Source organism: Anser cygnoides, chromosome 2, assembly GCF_040182565.1.
Source record: "Anser cygnoides isolate HZ-2024a breed goose chromosome 2, Taihu_goose_T2T_genome, whole genome shotgun sequence".
Taxonomy (NCBI): domain Eukaryota; kingdom Metazoa; phylum Chordata; class Aves; order Anseriformes; family Anatidae; genus Anser; species Anser cygnoides.
Window position 1 is genome coordinate 126,931,902 of NC_089874.1, and position 18,213 is coordinate 126,950,114.

General features: G+C 58.5%; 23 non-coding genes across 23 annotated transcripts; all 23 read right to left on the bottom strand.

The window, feature by feature from the left end:
* Nucleotides 1-1,296: 1,296 nt before the first annotated feature.
* Nucleotides 1,297-1,369, bottom strand: TRNAA-AGC (transfer RNA alanine (anticodon AGC)). The gene has a single exon. It is a non-coding gene; the product is annotated as a tRNA-Ala (tRNA).
* Nucleotides 1,370-1,446: 77 nt separating this feature from the next.
* Nucleotides 1,447-1,535, bottom strand: TRNAY-GUA (transfer RNA tyrosine (anticodon GUA)). Its single transcript is given in 2 exon segments — nt 1,447-1,482; nt 1,499-1,535. It is a non-coding gene; the product is annotated as a tRNA-Tyr (tRNA).
* Nucleotides 1,536-2,650: 1,115 nt separating this feature from the next.
* TRNAA-AGC (transfer RNA alanine (anticodon AGC)) lies at nt 2,651-2,723 on the bottom strand. Its single transcript has one exon. It is a non-coding gene; the product is annotated as a tRNA-Ala (tRNA).
* A 77-nt stretch (nt 2,724-2,800) lies between these two features.
* On the bottom strand, nt 2,801-2,889 carry TRNAY-GUA (transfer RNA tyrosine (anticodon GUA)). The gene is given in 2 exon segments: nt 2,801-2,836; nt 2,853-2,889. It is a non-coding gene; the product is annotated as a tRNA-Tyr (tRNA).
* A 1,115-nt stretch (nt 2,890-4,004) lies between these two features.
* TRNAA-AGC (transfer RNA alanine (anticodon AGC)) lies at nt 4,005-4,077 on the bottom strand. Its single transcript has one exon. It is a non-coding gene; the product is annotated as a tRNA-Ala (tRNA).
* A 77-nt stretch (nt 4,078-4,154) lies between these two features.
* On the bottom strand, nt 4,155-4,243 carry TRNAY-GUA (transfer RNA tyrosine (anticodon GUA)). The gene is given in 2 exon segments: nt 4,155-4,190; nt 4,207-4,243. It is a non-coding gene; the product is annotated as a tRNA-Tyr (tRNA).
* A 1,115-nt stretch (nt 4,244-5,358) lies between these two features.
* TRNAA-AGC (transfer RNA alanine (anticodon AGC)) lies at nt 5,359-5,431 on the bottom strand. The gene has a single exon. It is a non-coding gene; the product is annotated as a tRNA-Ala (tRNA).
* Nucleotides 5,432-5,508: 77 nt separating this feature from the next.
* Nucleotides 5,509-5,597, bottom strand: TRNAY-GUA (transfer RNA tyrosine (anticodon GUA)). The gene is given in 2 exon segments: nt 5,509-5,544; nt 5,561-5,597. It is a non-coding gene; the product is annotated as a tRNA-Tyr (tRNA).
* Nucleotides 5,598-6,712: 1,115 nt separating this feature from the next.
* Nucleotides 6,713-6,785, bottom strand: TRNAA-AGC (transfer RNA alanine (anticodon AGC)). Its single transcript has one exon. It is a non-coding gene; the product is annotated as a tRNA-Ala (tRNA).
* Nucleotides 6,786-6,862: 77 nt separating this feature from the next.
* On the bottom strand, nt 6,863-6,951 carry TRNAY-GUA (transfer RNA tyrosine (anticodon GUA)). Its single transcript is given in 2 exon segments — nt 6,863-6,898; nt 6,915-6,951. It is a non-coding gene; the product is annotated as a tRNA-Tyr (tRNA).
* Nucleotides 6,952-8,066: 1,115 nt separating this feature from the next.
* On the bottom strand, nt 8,067-8,139 carry TRNAA-AGC (transfer RNA alanine (anticodon AGC)). Its single transcript has one exon. It is a non-coding gene; the product is annotated as a tRNA-Ala (tRNA).
* A 77-nt stretch (nt 8,140-8,216) lies between these two features.
* TRNAY-GUA (transfer RNA tyrosine (anticodon GUA)) lies at nt 8,217-8,305 on the bottom strand. The gene is given in 2 exon segments: nt 8,217-8,252; nt 8,269-8,305. It is a non-coding gene; the product is annotated as a tRNA-Tyr (tRNA).
* A 1,115-nt stretch (nt 8,306-9,420) lies between these two features.
* TRNAA-AGC (transfer RNA alanine (anticodon AGC)) lies at nt 9,421-9,493 on the bottom strand. Its single transcript has one exon. It is a non-coding gene; the product is annotated as a tRNA-Ala (tRNA).
* A 77-nt stretch (nt 9,494-9,570) lies between these two features.
* Nucleotides 9,571-9,659, bottom strand: TRNAY-GUA (transfer RNA tyrosine (anticodon GUA)). The gene is given in 2 exon segments: nt 9,571-9,606; nt 9,623-9,659. It is a non-coding gene; the product is annotated as a tRNA-Tyr (tRNA).
* A 1,115-nt stretch (nt 9,660-10,774) lies between these two features.
* On the bottom strand, nt 10,775-10,847 carry TRNAA-AGC (transfer RNA alanine (anticodon AGC)). Its single transcript has one exon. It is a non-coding gene; the product is annotated as a tRNA-Ala (tRNA).
* Nucleotides 10,848-10,924: 77 nt separating this feature from the next.
* Nucleotides 10,925-11,013, bottom strand: TRNAY-GUA (transfer RNA tyrosine (anticodon GUA)). The gene is given in 2 exon segments: nt 10,925-10,960; nt 10,977-11,013. It is a non-coding gene; the product is annotated as a tRNA-Tyr (tRNA).
* A 1,115-nt stretch (nt 11,014-12,128) lies between these two features.
* TRNAA-AGC (transfer RNA alanine (anticodon AGC)) lies at nt 12,129-12,201 on the bottom strand. The gene has a single exon. It is a non-coding gene; the product is annotated as a tRNA-Ala (tRNA).
* A 77-nt stretch (nt 12,202-12,278) lies between these two features.
* Nucleotides 12,279-12,367, bottom strand: TRNAY-GUA (transfer RNA tyrosine (anticodon GUA)). The gene is given in 2 exon segments: nt 12,279-12,314; nt 12,331-12,367. It is a non-coding gene; the product is annotated as a tRNA-Tyr (tRNA).
* Nucleotides 12,368-13,482: 1,115 nt separating this feature from the next.
* On the bottom strand, nt 13,483-13,555 carry TRNAA-AGC (transfer RNA alanine (anticodon AGC)). The gene has a single exon. It is a non-coding gene; the product is annotated as a tRNA-Ala (tRNA).
* Nucleotides 13,556-13,632: 77 nt separating this feature from the next.
* TRNAY-GUA (transfer RNA tyrosine (anticodon GUA)) lies at nt 13,633-13,721 on the bottom strand. The gene is given in 2 exon segments: nt 13,633-13,668; nt 13,685-13,721. It is a non-coding gene; the product is annotated as a tRNA-Tyr (tRNA).
* A 1,115-nt stretch (nt 13,722-14,836) lies between these two features.
* TRNAA-AGC (transfer RNA alanine (anticodon AGC)) lies at nt 14,837-14,909 on the bottom strand. Its single transcript has one exon. It is a non-coding gene; the product is annotated as a tRNA-Ala (tRNA).
* Nucleotides 14,910-14,986: 77 nt separating this feature from the next.
* On the bottom strand, nt 14,987-15,075 carry TRNAY-GUA (transfer RNA tyrosine (anticodon GUA)). The gene is given in 2 exon segments: nt 14,987-15,022; nt 15,039-15,075. It is a non-coding gene; the product is annotated as a tRNA-Tyr (tRNA).
* Nucleotides 15,076-16,340: 1,265 nt separating this feature from the next.
* On the bottom strand, nt 16,341-16,429 carry TRNAY-GUA (transfer RNA tyrosine (anticodon GUA)). The gene is given in 2 exon segments: nt 16,341-16,376; nt 16,393-16,429. It is a non-coding gene; the product is annotated as a tRNA-Tyr (tRNA).
* Nucleotides 16,430-18,213: the final 1,784 nt, after the last annotated feature.

The following is an 18,213-nucleotide window of genomic DNA, read 5'->3' on the forward strand; positions in this document are numbered from 1 at the left end:
AATTATAGTAAAAAAAAAAAGACTGCTTCTAACTAAAGTGGAAATGTCAAAGGGATTCACTTTTAATGGAATAGCTGTAAATATTTGCAAGATAAAATGATGAGTCAGTCTCACAGATTTGCTTTAATTATCATTTAATTTATGCTAATCCACAAATCTGCTGCTGAACGGGTAATCTTCAGTACAAGGTATAAAACCAGCAATACCTGATTCTGAGTTTCATGCCATTATTAATTAAGTCAGTATTAATCATACTACCACAGCCCAGGGCAAAATTTACTTTTTAATAAACATGACAGAGGTACCTCTCTGTGTTTTTATTTGGAGTTTGGCACAATCAAATTTTCAAGGAGATAGAGCTAACAGGCTTTTAATCAGCAGAATTTCAAAGGAGATCTGTTTACCTTCAATTTCCTACAAAAATACTCTTTAGAACAATTTTTGTCATAATAACTTAAACTGCATATTGACTTCTGCTTTCCAGACTGACAGTGAAGTACTATGCAGAAAGCATATTTCCTGTCTTCCTCAGAAGTACGAAAAGACCCATTTTTGATAGACAAAATCATAAGTACCTCAGAAATTTTGCTTCAATGAATGGAGATAATTCGTGTATGAGACTACATATTAGTGAAATACAATTTTGTTAAAATGATAAAAACTTACAGTACATAATCATTAAGGGGGTTCTCTACATATTAATGTCCATAGTCAGAAAATTTCTAAATAAACAAAACAAATGAATCTGTTGTACTGATTATCCTCTCAAAAAATTCTTCTCATTGAAAACATCATAGTGAAGGGAATATCAAGTTGAAATACAATGCATCTAAAAACACATAAATATAAAAAAAATTAATGTCTTCTTAGGCACACGAAAACTAGGGCCTGTACTACTCATAAAACTATGGATGATAAAATTATATTAAAAAATGAACCAACAGACATGGAAAACAAGAAAGACATCTCCTCTCCAGCTTATGACAGATAAACTCACTGAGGACCACAATCCTGGTGGTAGCCTTTTTCTCACCCTGCTGCATTTGCTCAACGTCATTCTTGAAAAAAGAGAACGAACATGGGCACGCACACATTGATAAATTCAATTGCATACAAAGACAAAATAACTTCCCTCCTGCTACAGCCCGTGCTGCCCTTGGCCTGCATGCTGACTGGATGCCGTCGTGGTCCGCAGCAGCCCAGACGCTGCCCAGGTTCTCCAGAGCCCCACAGTAGGGACGACACGCGTCCCCAGTGCCGCAGGCCTGATGTCCAGGCAAGGGGACGGAAAAGCATTGGAGAATGCGGGCATCGATCCCGCTGCCTCTCACATGCTAAGCGAGCGCTCTACCACTTGAGCTAATTCCCCAGCCCACGGCCGGCCCCTGAGCAGCCGTCTGCTCGCAGTCTCCCAGCCCGCCCCCTGGACAAGAGCCAAAAGGGCGCTCCTTCGAGCCGGAGTTGAACCAGCGACCTAAGGATGGCCGTGCATGGGAGCCTACAGTCCTCCGCTCTACCAGCTGAGCTATCGAAGGAATCACAGATGCCTGCCCGGCAACACGCCCTTCACACGCCCCTCACACACCTCTCCCGCTTCCAGAAATAAGCCGCACCACTCTGCTACATCTCCTCCTCCATACACACTTCCCTACAGCACCAACACACCTCCACGCACACCTCAGGCGCTTCCCTCACTAAAGGCACGTACACAAAAACACAGAAACCCTTTCCTTGCCCTCTCCGCAGACACACAGACAACCAGAACGCCACCACCTCAAACCGCTCGCCTGAAGCTTCTGCCCTCCTCTCACTTCACCTCTGATCAACGCGCTCACAAAACAACGCCCATCGGCCGTCTTCTCAGTAACCTCCTCCTCACTTCCGCAACACCCCAAACAACCCCTCACAGCTTCGCCTTTTGCACAAGGGCAACAGACACCCTGTCCTCAGCATGCGCAGAGTGCAGCCGCTACCTCCAACAGCTCCCACCTTCGGACGATAACACCGCCTGCGGCAGGGCTTTAGCACCTCCACCTCACGACCACTCACACGCAGGGGGACCGCACAGAGCCCCTGCCCACCCTCATCCACTGTCTGAACATCCCCAGGATGAAAGACAATTTCATGTAACCTCGGGGCTCCTCTCCTGCTTCAACGGGGCTCCATTGTTCCGCGCCCTTCTGCCAACGGCCAGACAAAAAGGCCGAGCTCTACTGCATCGATAACGAGCCAAGATGCGATCCCGAGAAGGGGGGCTGCTTTGCTCCCCACAAAGCCCTCTCCTCTCCTGGCTCAGGATAGGCCCCCTTCATTGAGCCGTCCTCGCAGAGCACGTGTTCCCAAGTCACGCCGTCCCGGTGGTGGCCTTCTTCTCAGCCTGCAGCACTTGCTCAACGTCTTCCTCGCACACAGAGGCCTACACAAGGACATGCTTCTCTTGATGCCGTCGATCGTGTGCCCATCTATGGCGGAGGAGCATCACTTCCCTCCTGCTACAGCCCGTGCTGCCCTTGGCCTGCATGCTGACTGGATGCCGTCGTGGTCCGCAGCAGCCCAGACACTGCCCAGGTTCTCCAGAGCCCCACAGTAGGGACGACACGCGTCCCCAGTGCCGCAGGCCTGATGTCCAGGCAAGGGGACGGAAAAGCATTGGAGAATGCGGGCATCGATCCCGCTGCCTCTCACATGCTAAGCGAGCGCTCTACCACTTGAGCTAATTCCCCAGCCCACGGCCGGCCCCTGAGCAGCCGTCTGCTCGCAGTCTCCCAGCCCGCCCCCTGGACAAGAGCCAAAAGGGCGCTCCTTCGAGCCGGAGTTGAACCAGCGACCTAAGGATGGCCGTGCATGGGAGCCTACAGTCCTCCGCTCTACCAGCTGAGCTATCGAAGGAATCACAGATGCCTGCCCGGCAACACGCCCTTCACACGCCCCTCACACACCTCTCCCGCTTCCAGAAATAAGCCGCACCACTCTGCTACATCTCCTCCTCCATACACACTTCCCTACAGCACCAACACACCTCCACGCACACCTCAGGCGCTTCCCTCACTAAAGGCACGTACACAAAAACACAGAAACCCTTTACTTGCCCTCTCCGCAGACACACAGACAACCAGAACGCCACCACCTCCAACCGCTCGCCTGAAGCTTCTGCCCTCCTCTCACTTCACCTCTGATCAACGCGCTCACAAAACAACGCCCATCGGCCGTCTTCTCAGTAACCTCCTCCTCACTTCCGCAACACCCCAAACAACCCCTCACAGCTTCGCCTTTTGCACAAGGGCAACAGACACCCTGTCCTCAGCATGCGCAGAGTGCAGCCGCTACCTCCAACAGCTCCCACCTTCGGACGATAACACCGCCTGCGGCAGGGCTTTAGCACCTCCACCTCACGACCACTCACACGCAGGGGGACCGCACAGAGCCCCTGCCCACCCTCATCCACTGTCTGAACATCCCCAGGATGAAAGACAATTTCATGTAACCTCGGGGCTCCTCTCCTGCTTCAACGGGGCTCCATTGTTCCGCGCCCTTCTGCCAACGGCCAGACAAAAAGGCCGAGCTCTACTGCATCGATAACGAGCCAAGATGCGATCCCGAGAAGGGGGGCTGCTTTGCTCCCCACAAAGCCCTCTCCTCTCCTGGCTCAGGATAGGCCCCCTTCATTGAGCCGTCCTCGCAGAGCACGTGTTCCCAAGTCACGCCGTCCCGGTGGTGGCCTTCTTCTCAGCCTGCAGCACTTGCTCAACGTCTTCCTCGCACACAGAGGCCTACACAAGGACGTGCTTCTCTTGATGCCGTCGATCGCGTGCCCATCTATGGCGGAGGAGCATCACTTCCCTCCTGCTACAGCCCGTGCTGCCCTTGGCCTGCATGCTGACTGGATGCCGTCGTGGTCCGCAGCAGCCCAGACGCTGCCCAGGTTCTCCAGAGCCCCACAGTAGGGACGACACGCGTCCCCAGTGCCGCAGGCCTGATGTCCAGGCAAGGGGACGGAAAAGCATTGGAGAATGCGGGCATCGATCCCGCTGCCTCTCACATGCTAAGCGAGCGCTCTACCACTTGAGCTAATTCCCCAGCCCACGGCCGGCCCCTGAGCAGCCGTCTGCTCGCAGTCTCCCAGCCCGCCCCCTGGACAAGAGCCAAAAGGGCGCTCCTTCGAGCCGGAGTTGAACCAGCGACCTAAGGATGGCCGTGCATGGGAGCCTACAGTCCTCCGCTCTACCAGCTGAGCTATCGAAGGAATCACAGACGCCTGCCCGGCAACACGCCCTTCACACGCCCCTCACACACCTCTCCCGCTTCCAGAAATAAGCCGCACCACTCTGCTACAACTCCTCCTCCATACACACTTCCCTACAGCACCAACACACCTCCACGCACACCTCAGGCGCTTCCCTCACTAAAGGCACGTACACAAAAACACAGAAACCCTTTCCTTGCCCTCTCCGCAGACACACAGACAACCAGAACGCCACCACCTCCAACCGCTCGCCTGAAGCTTCTGCCCTCCTCTCACTTCACCTCTGATCAACGCGCTCACAAAACAACGCCCATCGGCCGTCTTCTCAGTAACCTCCTCCTCACTTCCGCAACACCCCAAACAACCCCTCACAGCTTCGCCTTTTGCACAAGGGCAACAGACACCCTGTCCTCAGCATGCGCAGAGTGCAACCGCTACCTCCAACAGCTCCCACCTTCGGACGATAACACCGCCTGCGGCAGGGCTTTAGCACCTCCACCTCACGACCACTCACACGCAGGGGGACCGCACAGAGCCCCTGCCCACCCTCATCCACTGTCTGAACATCCCCAGGATGAAAGACAATTTCATGTAACCTCGGGGCTCCTCTCCTGCTTCAACGGGGCTCCATTGTTCCGCGCCCTTCTGCCAACGGCCAGACAAAAAGGCCGAGCTCTACTGCATCGATAACGAGCCAAGATGCGATCCCGAGAAGGGGGGCTGCTTTGCTCCCCACAAAGCCCTCTCCTCTCCTGGCTCAGGATAGGCCCCCTTCATTGAGCCGTCCTCGCAGAGCACGTGTTCCCAAGTCACGCCGTCCCGGTGGTGGCCTTCTTCTCAGCCTGCAGCACTTGCTCAACGTCTTCCTCGCACACAGAGGCCTACACAAGGACATGCTTCTCTTGATGCCGTCGATCGCGTGCCCATCTATGGCGGAGGAGCATCACTTCCCTCCTGCTACAGCCCGTGCTGCCCTTGGCCTGCATGCTGACTGGATGCCGTCGTGGTCCGCAGCAGCCCAGACGCTGCCCAGGTTCTCCAGAGCCCCACAGTAGGGACGACACGCGTCCCCAGTGCCGCAGGCCTGATGTCCAGGCAAGGGGACGGAAAAGCATTGGAGAATGCGGGCATCGATCCCGCTGCCTCTCACATGCTAAGCGAGCGCTCTACCACTTGAGCTAATTCCCCAGCCCACGGCCGGCCCCTGAGCAGCCGTCTGCTCGCAGTCTCCCAGCCCACCCCCTGGACAAGAGCCAAAAGGGCGCTCCTTCGAGCCGGAGTTGAACCAGCGACCTAAGGATGGCCGTGCATGGGAGCCTACAGTCCTCCGCTCTACCAGCTGAGCTATCGAAGGAATCACAGACGCCTGCCCGGCAACACGCCCTTCACACGCCCCTCACACACCTCTCCCGCTTCCAGAAATAAGCCGCACCACTCTGCTACATCTCCTCCTCCATACACACTTCCCTACAGCACCAACACACCTCCACGCACACCTCAGGCGCTTCCCTCACTAAAGGCACGTACACAAAAACACAGAAACCCTTTCCTTGCCCTCTCCGCAGACACACAGACAACCAGAACGCCACCACCTCCAACCGCTCGCCTGAAGCTTCTGCCCTCCTCTCACTTCACCTCTGATCAACGCGCTCACAAAACAACGCCCATCGGCCGTCTTCTCAGTAACCTCCTCCTCACTTCCGCAACACCCCAAACAACCCCTCACAGCTTCGCCTTTTGCACAAGGGCAACAGACACCCTGTCCTCAGCATGCGCAGAGTGCAACCGCTACCTCCAACAGCTCCCACCTTCGGACGATAACACCGCCTGCGGCAGGGCTTTAGCACCTCCACCTCACGACCACTCACACGCAGGGGGACCGCACAGAGCCCCTGCCCACCCTCATCCACTGTCTGAACATCCCCAGGATGAAAGACAATTTCATGTAACCTCGGAGCTCCTCTCCTGCTTCAACGGGGCTCCATTGTTCCGCAGCCTTCTGCCAACGGCCAGACAAAAAGGCCGAGCTCTACTGCATCGATAACGAGCCAAGATGCGATCCCGAGAAGGGGGGCTGCTTTGCTCCCCACAAAGCCCTCTCCTCTCCTGGCTCAGGATAGGCCCCCTTCATTGAGCCGTCCTCGCAGAGCACGTGTTCCCAAGTCACGCCGTCCCGGTGGTGGCCTTCTTCTCAGCCTGCAGCACTTGCTCAACGTCTTCCTCGCACACAGAGGCCTACACAAGGACGTGCTTCTCTTGATGCCGTCGATTGCGTGCCCATCTATGGCGGAGGAGCATCACTTCCCTCCTGCTACAGCCCGTGCTGCCCTTGGCCTGCATGCTGACTGGATGCCGTCGTGGTCCGCAGCAGCCCAGACGCTGCCCAGGTTCTCCAGAGCCCCACAGTAGGGACGACACGCGTCCCCAGTGCCGCAGGCCTGATGTCCAGGCAAGGGGACGGAAAAGCATTGGAGAATGCGGGCATCGATCCCGCTGCCTCTCACATGCTAAGCGAGCGCTCTACCACTTGAGCTAATTCCCCAGCCCACGGCCGGCCCCTGAGCAGCCGTCTGCTCGCAGTCTCCCAGCCCGCCCCCTGGACAAGAGCCAAAAGGGCGCTCCTTCGAGCCGGAGTTGAACCAGCGACCTAAGGATGGCCGTGCATGGGAGCCTACAGTCCTCCGCTCTACCAGCTGAGCTATCGAAGGAATCACAGACGCCTGCCCGGCAACACGCCCTTCACACGCCCCTCACACACCTCTCCCGCTTCCAGAAATAAGCCGCACCACTCTGCTACATCTCCTCCTCCATACACACTTCCCTACAGCACCAACACACCTCCACGCACACCTCAGGCGCTTCCCTCACTAAAGGCACGTACACAAAAACACAGAAACCCTTTCCTTGCCCTCTCCGCAGACACACAGACAACCAGAACGCCACCACCTCAAACCGCTCGCCTGAAGCTTCTGCCCTCCTCTCACTTCACCTCTGATCAACGCGCTCACAAAACAACGCCCATCGGCCGTCTTCTCAGTAACCTCCTCCTCACTTCCGCAACACCCCAAACAACCCCTCACAGCTTCGCCTTTTGCACAAGGGCAACAGACACCCTGTCCTCAGCATGCGCAGAGTGCAACCGCTACCTCCAACAGCTCCCACCTTCGGACGATAACACCGCCTGCGGCAGGGCTTTAGCACCTCCACCTCACGACCACTCACACGCAGGGGGACCGCACAGAGCCCCTGCCCACCCTCATCCACTGTCTGAACATCCCCAGGATGAAAGACAATTTCATGTAACCTCGGGGCTCCTCTCCTGCTTCAACGGGGCTCCATTGTTCCGCGCCCTTCTGCCAACGGCCAGACAAAAAGGCCGAGCTCTACTGCATCGATAACGAGCCAAGATGCGATCCCGAGAAGGGGGGCTGCTTTGCTCCCCACAAAGCCCTCTCCTCTCCTGGCTCAGGATAGGCCCCCTTCATTGAGCCGTCCTCGCAGAGCACGTGTTCCCAAGTCACGCCGTCCCGGTGGTGGCCTTCTTCTCAGCCTGCAGCACTTGCTCAACGTCTTCCTCGCACACAGAGGCCTACACAAGGACGTGCTTCTCTTGATGCCGTCGATCGCGTGCCCATCTATGGCGGAGGAGCATCACTTCCCTCCTGCTACAGCCCGTGCTGCCCTTGGCCTGCATGCTGACTGGATGCCGTCGTGGTCCGCAGCAGCCCAGACGCTGCCCAGGTTCTCCAGAGCCCCACAGTAGGGACGACACGCGTCCCCAGTGCCGCAGGCCTGATGTCCAGGCAAGGGGACGGAAAAGCATTGGAGAATGCGGGCATCGATCCCGCTGCCTCTCACATGCTAAGCGAGCGCTCTACCACTTGAGCTAATTCCCCAGCCCACGGCCGGCCCCTGAGCAGCCGTCTGCTCGCAGTCTCCCAGCCCGCCCCCTGGACAAGAGCCAAAAGGGCGCTCCTTCGAGCCGGAGTTGAACCAGCGACCTAAGGATGGCCGTGCATGGGAGCCTACAGTCCTCCGCTCTACCAGCTGAGCTATCGAAGGAATCACAGATGCCTGCCCGGCAACACGCCCTTCACACGCCCCTCACACACCTCTCCCGCTTCCAGAAATAAGCTGCACCACTCTGCTACATCTCCTCCTCCATACACACTTCCCTACAGCACCAACACACCTCCACGCACACCTCAGGCGCTTCCCTCACTAAAGGCACGTACACAAAAACACAGAAACCCTTTCCTTGCCCTCTCCGCAGACACACAGACAACCAGAACGCCACCACCTCCAACCGCTCGCCTGAAGCTTCTGCCCTCCTCTCACTTCACCTCTGATCAACGCGCTCACAAAACAACGCCCATCGGCCGTCTTCTCAGTAACCTCCTCCTCACTTCCGCAACACCCCAAACAACCCCTCACAGCTTCGCCTTTTGCACAAGGGCAACAGACACCCTGTCCTCAGCATGCGCAGAGTGCAACCGCTACCTCCAACAGCTCCCACCTTCGGACGATAACACCGCCTGCGGCAGGGCTTTAGCACCTCCACCTCACGACCACTCACACGCAGGGGGACCGCACAGAGCCCCTGCCCACCCTCATCCACTGTCTGAACATCCCCAGGATGAAAGACAATTTCATGTAACCTCGGGGCTCCTCTCCTGCTTCAACGGGGCTCCATTGTTCCGCGCCCTTCTGCCAACGGCCAGACAAAAAGGCCGAGCTCTACTGCATCGATAACGAGCCAAGATGCGATCCCGAGAAGGGGGGCTGCTTTGCTCCCCACAAAGCCCTCTCCTCTCCTGGCTCAGGATAGGCCCCCTTCATTGAGCCGTCCTCGCAGAGCACGTGTTCCCAAGTCACGCCGTCCCGGTGGTGGCCTTCTTCTCAGCCTGCAGCACTTGCTCAACGTCTTCCTCGCACACAGAGGCCTACACAAGGACGTGCTTCTCTTGATGCCGTCGATCGCGTGCCCATCTATGGCGGAGGAGCATCACTTCCCTCCTGCTACAGCCCGTGCTGCCCTTGGCCTGCATGCTGACTGGATGCCGTCGTGGTCCGCAGCAGCCCAGACGCTGCCCAGGTTCTCCAGAGCCCCACAGTAGGGACGACACGCGTCCCCAGTGCCGCAGGCCTGATGTCCAGGCAAGGGGACGGAAAAGCATTGGAGAATGCGGGCATCGATCCCGCTGCCTCTCACATGCTAAGCGAGCGCTCTACCACTTGAGCTAATTCCCCAGCCCACGGCCGGCCCCTGAGCAGCCGTCTGCTCGCAGTCTCCCAGCCCGCCCCCTGGACAAGAGCCAAAAGGGCGCTCCTTCGAGCCGGAGTTGAACCAGCGACCTAAGGATGGCCGTGCATGGGAGCCTACAGTCCTCCGCTCTACCAGCTGAGCTATCGAAGGAATCACAGACGCCTGCCCGGCAACACGCCCTTCACACGCCCCTCACACACCTCTCCCGCTTCCAGAAATAAGCCGCACCACTCTGCTACAACTCCTCCTCCATACACACTTCCCTACAGCACCAACACACCTCCACGCACACCTCAGGCGCTTCCCTCACTAAAGGCACGTACACAAAAACACAGAAACCCTTTCCTTGCCCTCTCCGCAGACACACAGACAACCAGAACGCCACCACCTCCAACCGCTCGCCTGAAGCTTCTGCCCTCCTCTCACTTCACCTCTGATCAACGCGCTCACAAAACAACGCCCATCGGCCGTCTTCTCAGTAACCTCCTCCTCACTTCCGCAACACCCCAAACAACCCCTCACAGCTTCGCCTTTTGCACAAGGGCAACAGACACCCTGTCCTCAGCATGCGCAGAGTGCAACCGCTACCTCCAACAGCTCCCACCTTCGGACGATAACACCGCCTGCGGCAGGGCTTTAGCACCTCCACCTCACGACCACTCACACGCAGGGGGACCGCACAGAGCCCCTGCCCACCCTCATCCACTGTCTGAACATCCCCAGGATGAAAGACAATTTCATGTAACCTCGGGGCTCCTCTCCTGCTTCAACGGGGCTCCATTGTTCCGCGCCCTTCTGCCAACGGCCAGACAAAAAGGCCGAGCTCTACTGCATCGATAACGAGCCAAGATGCGATCCCGAGAAGGGGGGCTGCTTTGCTCCCCACAAAGCCCTCTCCTCTCCTGGCTCAGGATAGGCCCCCTTCATTGAGCCGTCCTCGCAGAGCACGTGTTCCCAAGTCACGCCGTCCCGGTGGTGGCCTTCTTCTCAGCCTGCAGCACTTGCTCAACGTCTTCCTCGCACACAGAGGCCTACACAAGGACGTGCTTCTCTTGATGCCGTCGATCGCGTGCCCATCTATGGCGGAGGAGCATCACTTCCCTCCTGCTACAGCCCGTGCTGCCCTTGGCCTGCATGCTGACTGGATGCCATCGTGGTCCGCAGCAGCCCAGACGCTGCCCAGGTTCTCCAGAGCCCCACAGTAGGGACGACACGCGTCCCCAGTGCCGCAGGCCTGATGTCCAGGCAAGGGGACGGAAAAGCATTGGAGAATGCGGGCATCGATCCCGCTGCCTCTCACATGCTAAGCGAGCGCTCTACCACTTGAGCTAATTCCCCAGCCCACGGCCGGCCCCTGAGCAGCCGTCTGCTCGCAGTCTCCCAGCCCGCCCCCTGGACAAGAGCCAAAAGGGCGCTCCTTCGAGCCGGAGTTGAACCAGCGACCTAAGGATGGCCGTGCATGGGAGCCTACAGTCCTCCGCTCTACCAGCTGAGCTATCGAAGGAATCACAGACGCCTGCCCGGCAACACGCCCTTCACACGCCCCTCACACACCTCTCCCGCTTCCAGAAATAAGCCGCACCACTCTGCTACAACTCCTCCTCCATACACACTTCCCTACAGCACCAACACACCTCCACGCACACCTCAGGCGCTTCCCTCACTAAAGGCACGTACACAAAAACACAGAAACCCTTTCCTTGCCCTCTCCGCAGACACACAGACAACCAGAACACCACCACCTCCAACCGCTCGCCTGAAGCTTCTGCCCTCCTCTCACTTCACCTCTGATCAACGCGCTCACAAAACAACGCCCATCGGCCGTCTTCTCAGTAACCTCCTCCTCACTTCCGCAACACCCCAAACAACCCCTCACAGCTTCGCCTTTTGCACAAGGGCAACAGACACCCTGTCCTCAGCATGCGCAGAGTGCAACCGCTACCTCCAACAGCTCCCACCTTCGGACGATAACACCGCCTGCGGCAGGGCTTTAGCACCTCCACCTCACGACCACTCACACGCAGGGGGACCGCACAGAGCCCCTGCCCACCCTCATCCACTGTCTGAACATCCCCAGGATGAAAGACAATTTCATGTAACCTCGGGGCTCCTCTCCTGCTTCAACGGGGCTCCATTGTTCCGCGCCCTTCTGCCAACGGCCAGACAAAAAGGCCGAGCTCTACTGCATCGATAACGAGCCAAGATGCGATCCCGAGAAGGGGGGCTGCTTTGCTCCCCACAAAGCCCTCTCCTCTCCTGGCTCAGGATAGGCCCCCTTCATTGAGCCGTCCTCGCAGAGCACGTGTTCCCAAGTCACGCCGTCCCGGTGGTGGCCTTCTTCTCAGCCTGCAGCACTTGCTCAACGTCTTCCTCGCACACAGAGGCCTACACAAGGACATGCTTCTCTTGATGCCGTCGATCGTGTGCCCATCTATGGCGGAGGAGCATCACTTCCCTCCTGCTACAGCCCGTGCTGCCCTTGGCCTGCATGCTGACTGGATGCCGTCGTGGTCCGCAGCAGCCCAGACGCTGCCCAGGTTCTCCAGAGCCCCACAGTAGGGACGACACGCGTCCCCAGTGCCGCAGGCCTGATGTCCAGGCAAGGGGACGGAAAAGCATTGGAGAATGCGGGCATCGATCCCGCTGCCTCTCACATGCTAAGCGAGCGCTCTACCACTTGAGCTAATTCCCCAGCCCACGGCCGGCCCCTGAGCAGCCGTCTGCTCGCAGTCTCCCAGCCCGCCCCCTGGACAAGAGCCAAAAGGGCGCTCCTTCGAGCCGGAGTTGAACCAGCGACCTAAGGATGGCCGTGCATGGGAGCCTACAGTCCTCCGCTCTACCAGCTGAGCTATCGAAGGAATCACAGACGCCTGCCCGGCAACACGCCCTTCACACGCCCCTCACACACCTCTCCCGCTTCCAGAAATAAGCCGCACCACTCTGCTACATCTCCTCCTCCATACACACTTCCCTACAGCACCAACACACCTCCACGCACACCTCAGGCGCTTCCCTCACTAAAGGCACGTACACAAAAACACAGAAACCCTTTCCTTGCCCTCTCCGCAGACACACAGACAACCAGAACGCCACCACCTCCAACCGCTCGCCTGAAGCTTCTGCCCTCCTCTCACTTCACCTCTGATCAACGCGCTCACAAAACAACGCCCATCGGCCGTCTTCTCAGTAACCTCCTCCTCACTTCCGCAACACCCCAAACAACCCCTCACAGCTTCGCCTTTTGCACAAGGGCAACAGACACCCTGTCCTCAGCATGCGCAGAGTGCAACCGCTACCTCCAACAGCTCCCACCTTCGGACGATAACACCGCCTGCGGCAGGGCTTTAGCACCTCCACCTCACGACCACTCACACGCAGGGGGACCGCACAGAGCCCCTGCCCACCCTCATCCACTGTCTGAACATCCCCAGGATGAAAGACAATTTCATGTAACCTCGGGGCTCCTCTCCTGCTTCAACGGGGCTCCATTGTTCCGCGCCCTTCTGCCAACGGCCAGACAAAAAGGCCGAGCTCTACTGCATCGATAACGAGCCAAGATGCGATCCCGAGAAGGGGGGCTGCTTTGCTCCCCACAAAGCCCTCTCCTCTCCTGGCTCAGGATAGGCCCCCTTCATTGAGCCGTCCTCGCAGAGCACGTGTTCCCAAGTCACGCCGTCCCGGTGGTGGCCTTCTTCTCAGCCTGCAGCACTTGCTCAACGTCTTTCTCGCACACAGAGGCCTACACAAGGACGTGCTTCTCTTGATGCCGTCGATCGCGTGCCCATCTATGGCGGAGGAGCATCACTTCCCTCCTGCTACAGCCCGTGCTGCCCTTGGCCTGCATGCTGACTGGATGCCGTCGTGGTCCGCAGCAGCCCAGACGCTGCCCAGGTTCTCCAGAGCCCCACAGTAGGGACGACACGCGTCCCCAGTGCCGCAGGCCTGATGTCCAGGCAAGGGGACGGAAAAGCATTGGAGAATGCGGGCATCGATCCCGCTGCCTCTCACATGCTAAGCGAGCGCTCTACCACTTGAGCTAATTCCCCAGCCCACGGCCGGCCCCTGAGCAGCCGTCTGCTCGCAGTCTCCCAGCCCGCCCCCTGGACAAGAGCCAAAAGGGCGCTCCTTCGAGCCGGAGTTGAACCAGCGACCTAAGGATGGCCGTGCATGGGAGCCTACAGTCCTCCGCTCTACCAGCTGAGCTATCGAAGGAATCACAGATGCCTGCCCGGCAACACGCCCTTCACACGCCCCTCACACACCTCTCCCGCTTCCAGAAATAAGCCGCACCACTCTGCTACATCTCCTCCTCCATACACACTTCCCTACAGCACCAACACACCTCCACGCACACCTCAGGCGCTTCCCTCACTAAAGGCACGTACACAAAAACACAGAAACCCTTTCCTTGCCCTCTCCGCAGACACACAGACAACCAGAACGCCACCACCTCCAACCGCTCGCCTGAAGCTTCTGCCCTCCTCTCACTTCACCTCTGATCAACGCGCTCACAAAACAACGCCCATCGGCCGTCTTCTCAGTAACCTCCTCCTCACTTCCGCAACACCCCAAACAACCCCTCACAGCTTCGCCTTTTGCACAAGGGCAACAGACACCCTGTCCTCAGCATGCGCAGAGTGCAACCGCTACCTCCAACAGCTCCCACCTTCGGACGATAACACCGCCTGCGGCAGGGCTTTAGCACCTCCACCTCACGACCACTCACACGCAGGGGGACCGCACAGAGCCCCTGCCCACCCTCATCCACTGTCTGAACATCCCCAGGATGAAAGACAATTTCATGTAACCTCGGAGCTCCTCTCCTGCTTCAACGGGGCTCCATTGTTCCGCGCCCTTCTGCCAACGGCCAGACAAAAAGGCCGAGCTCTACTGCATCGATAACGAGCCAAGATGCGATCCCGAGAAGGGGGGCTGCTTTGCTCCCCACAAAGCCCTCTCCTCTCCTGGCTCAGGATAGGCCCCCTTCATTGAGCCGTCCTCGCAGAGCACGTGTTCCCAAGTCACGCCGTCCCGGTGGTGGCCTTCTTCTCAGCCTGCAGCACTTGCTCAACGTCTTCCTCGCACACAGAGGCCTACACAAGGACGTGCTTCTCTTGATGCCGTCGATCGCGTGCCCATCTATGGCGGAGGAGCATCACTTCCCTCCTGCTACAGCCCGTGCTGCCCTTGGCCTGCATGCTGACTGGATGCCGTCGTGGTCCGCAGCAGCCCAGACGCTGCCCAGGTTCTCCAGAGCCCCACAGTAGGGACGACACGCGTCCCCAGTGCCGCAGGCCTGATGTCCAGGCAAGGGGACGGAAAAGCATTGGAGAATGCGGGCATCGATCCCGCTGCCTCTCACATGCTAAGCGAGCGCTCTACCACTTGAGCTAATTCCCCAGCCCACGGCCGGCCCCTGAGCAGCCGTCTGCTCGCAGTCTCCCAGCCCGCCCCCTGGACAAGAGCCAAAAGGGCGCTCCTTCGAGCCGGAGTTGAACCAGCGACCTAAGGATGGCCGTGCATGGGAGCCTACAGTCCTCCGCTCTACCAGCTGAGCTATCGAAGGAATCACAGACGCCTGCCCGGCAACACGCCCTTCACACGCCCCTCACACACCTCTCCCGCTTCCAGAAATAAGCCGCACCACTCTGCTACATCTCCTCCTCCATACACACTTCCCTACAGCACCAACACACCTCCACGCACACCTCAGGCGCTTCCCTCACTAAAGGCACGTACACAAAAACACAGAAACCCTTTCCTTGCCCTCTCCGCAGACACACAGACAACCAGAACGCCACCACCTCCAACCGCTCGCCTGAAGCTTCTGCCCTCCTCTCACTTCACCTCTGATCAACGCGCTCACAAAACAACGCCCATCGGCCGTCTTCTCAGTAACCTCCTCCTCACTTCCGCAACACCCCAAACAACCCCTCACAGCTTCGCCTTTTGCACAAGGGCAACAGACACCCTGTCCTCAGCATGCGCAGAGTGCAACCGCTACCTCCAACAGCTCCCACCTTCGGACGATAACACCGCCTGCGGCAGGGCTTTAGCACCTCCACCTCACGACCACTCACACGCAGGGGGACCGCACAGAGCCCCTGCCCACCCTCATCCACTGTCTGAACATCCCCAGGATGAAAGACAATTTCATGTAACCTCGGGGCTCCTCTCCTGCTTCAACGGGGCTCCATTGTTCCGCGCCCTTCTGCCAACGGCCAGACAAAAAGGCCGAGCTCTACTGCATCGATAACGAGCCAAGATGCGATCCCGAGAAGGGGGGCTGCTTTGCTCCCCACAAAGCCCTCTCCTCTCCTGGCTCAGGATAGGCCCCCTTCATTGAGCCGTCCTCGCAGAGCACGTGTTCCCAAGTCACGCCGTCCCGGTGGTGGCCTTCTTCTCAGCCTGCAGCACTTGCTCAACGTCTTCCTCGCACACAGAGGCCTACACAAGGACGTGCTTCTCTTGATGCCGTCGATCGCGTGCCCATCTATGGCGGAGGAGCATCACTTCCCTCCTGCTACAGCCCGTGCTGCCCTTGGCCTGCATGCTGACTGGATGCCGTCGTGGTCCGCAGCAGCCCAGACGCTGCCCAGGTTCTCCAGAGCCCCACAGTAGGGACGACACGCGTCCCCAGTGCCGCAGGCCTGATGTCCAGGCAAGGGGACGGAAAAGCATTGGAGAATGCGGGCATCGATCCCGCTGCCTCTCACATGCTAAGCGAGCGCTCTACCACTTGAGCTAATTCCCCAGCCCACGGCCGGCCCCTGAGCAGCCGTCTGCTCGCAGTCTCCCAGCCCGCCCCCTGGACAAGAGCCAAAAGGGCGCTCCTTCGAGCCGGAGTTGAACCAGCGACCTAAGGATGGCCGTGCATGGGAGCCTACAGTCCTCCGCTCTACCAGCTGAGCTATCGAAGGAATCACAGACGCCTGCCCGGCAACACGCCCTTCACACGCCCCTCACACACCTCTCCCGCTTCCAGAAATAAGCCGCACCACTCTGCTACATCTCCTCCTCCATACACACTTCCCTACAGCACCAACACACCTCCACGCACACCTCAGGCGCTTCCCTCACTAAAGGCACGTACACAAAAACACAGAAACCCTTTCCTTGCCCTCTCCGCAGACACACAGACAACCAGAACGCCACCACCTCCAACCGCTCGCCTGAAGCTTCTGCCCTCCTCTCACTTCACCTCTGATCAACGCGCTCACAAAACAACGCCCATCGGCCGTCTTCTCAGTAACCTCCTCCTCACTTCCGCAACACCCCAAACAACCCCTCACAGCTTCGCCTTTTGCACAAGGGCAACAGACACCCTGTCCTCAGCATGCGCAGAGTGCAACCGCTACCTCCAACAGCTCCCACCTTCGGACGATAACACCGCCTGTGGCAGGGCTTTAGCACCTCCACCTCACGACCACTCACACGCAGGGGGACCGCACAGAGCCCCTGCCCACCCTCATCCACTGTCTGAACATCCCCAGGATGAAAGACAATTTCATGTAACCTCGGGGCTCCTCTCCTGCTTCAACGGGGCTCCATTGTTCCGCGCCCTTCTGCCAACGGCCAGACAAAAAGGCCGAGCTCTACTGCATCGATAACGAGCCAAGATGCGATCCCGAGAAGGGGGGCTGCTTTGCTCCCCACAAAGCCCTCTCCTCTCCTGGCTCAGGATAGGCCCCCTTCATTGAGCCGTCCTCGCAGAGCACGTGTTCCCAAGTCACGCCGTCCCGGTGGTGGCCTTCTTCTCAGCCTGCAGCACTTGCTCAACGTCTTCCTCGCACACAGAGGCCTACACAAGGACGTGCTTCTCTTGATGCCGTCGATCGCGTGCCCATCTATGGCGGAGGAGCATCACTTCCCTCCTGCTACAGCCCGTGCTGCCCTTGGCCTGCATGCTGACTGGATGCCGTCGTGGTCCGCAGCAGCCCAGACGCTGCCCAGGTTCTCCAGAGCCCCACAGTAGGGACGACACGCGTCCCCAGTGCCGCAGGCCTGATGTCCAGGCAAGGGGACGGAAAAGCATTGGAGAATGCGGGCATCGATCCCGCTGCCTCTCACATGCTAAGCGAGCGCTCTACCACTTGAGCTAATTCCCCAGCCCACGGCCGGCCCCTGAGCAGCCGTCTGCTCGCAGTCTCCCAGCCCGCCCCCTGGACAAGAGCCAAAAGGGCGCTCCTTCGAGCCGGAGTTGAACCAGCAACCTAAGGATGGCCGTGCATGGGAGCCTACAGTCCTCCGCTCTACCAGCTGAGCTATCGAAGGAATCACAGACGCCTGCCCGGCAACACGCCCTTCACACACCCCTCACACACCTCTCCCGCTTCCAGAAATAAGCCGCACCACTCTGCTACAACTCCTCCTCCATACACACTTCCCTACAGCACCAACACACCTCCACGCACACCTCAGGCGCTTCCCTCACTAAAGGCACGTACACAAAAACACAGAAACCCTTTCCTTGCCCTCTCCGCAGACACACAGACAACCAGAACACCACCACCTCCAACCGCTCGCCTGAAGCTTCTGCCCTCCTCTCACTTCACCTCTGATCAACGCGCTCACAAAACAACGCCCATCGGCCGTCTTCTCAGTAACCTCCTCCTCACTTCCGCAACACCCCAAACAACCCCTCACAGCTTCGCCTTTTGCACAAGGGCAACAGACACCCTGTCCTCAGCATGCGCAGAGTGCA